A 479-nucleotide genomic window follows, 5' to 3' on the forward strand; every position below is an offset into this window, starting at 1 on the left:
GTTTTACAGATCCTGGGATGAAATTCATGACGAGATTCATGCCGATGATTCCCCCTTTTCTTAGAAAAAAGAAGTCATTTATAAAATAAGTATAACTGAATTTTAAGGAATGAAATATTGTTATACAACTAACCAATGAATATCTTGGTTAAATCTGACTAGGGATCTATCTACCTATCTAACTATATATATATATATATAAGCTGTTTTGCAAGAAAAAAAACAACTCTGGTGGGAAAATTATTCTTTGAATACATCTATATATACTAAAGGACAAAGCAAGAACTAAAAAACTGGTAGATGTAAATCAATCTTAAAAAAGGAAAGAAAAAAAGACAGAAGAACAAAAAAACTTATTTTGCACAACATGTCACCAAATTTAAAAACATTGAAAAAAGTTTGTTAAAATTAATTATGTTATACACAAAAAAGTAATTTTTATAATTTGTATAGTATCAATTAGCGGACACAATATTTTC

Source organism: Parasteatoda tepidariorum, chromosome 1 (assembly GCF_043381705.1).
Source record: "Parasteatoda tepidariorum isolate YZ-2023 chromosome 1, CAS_Ptep_4.0, whole genome shotgun sequence".
Taxonomy (NCBI): Eukaryota; Metazoa; Arthropoda; class Arachnida; order Araneae; family Theridiidae; genus Parasteatoda; species Parasteatoda tepidariorum.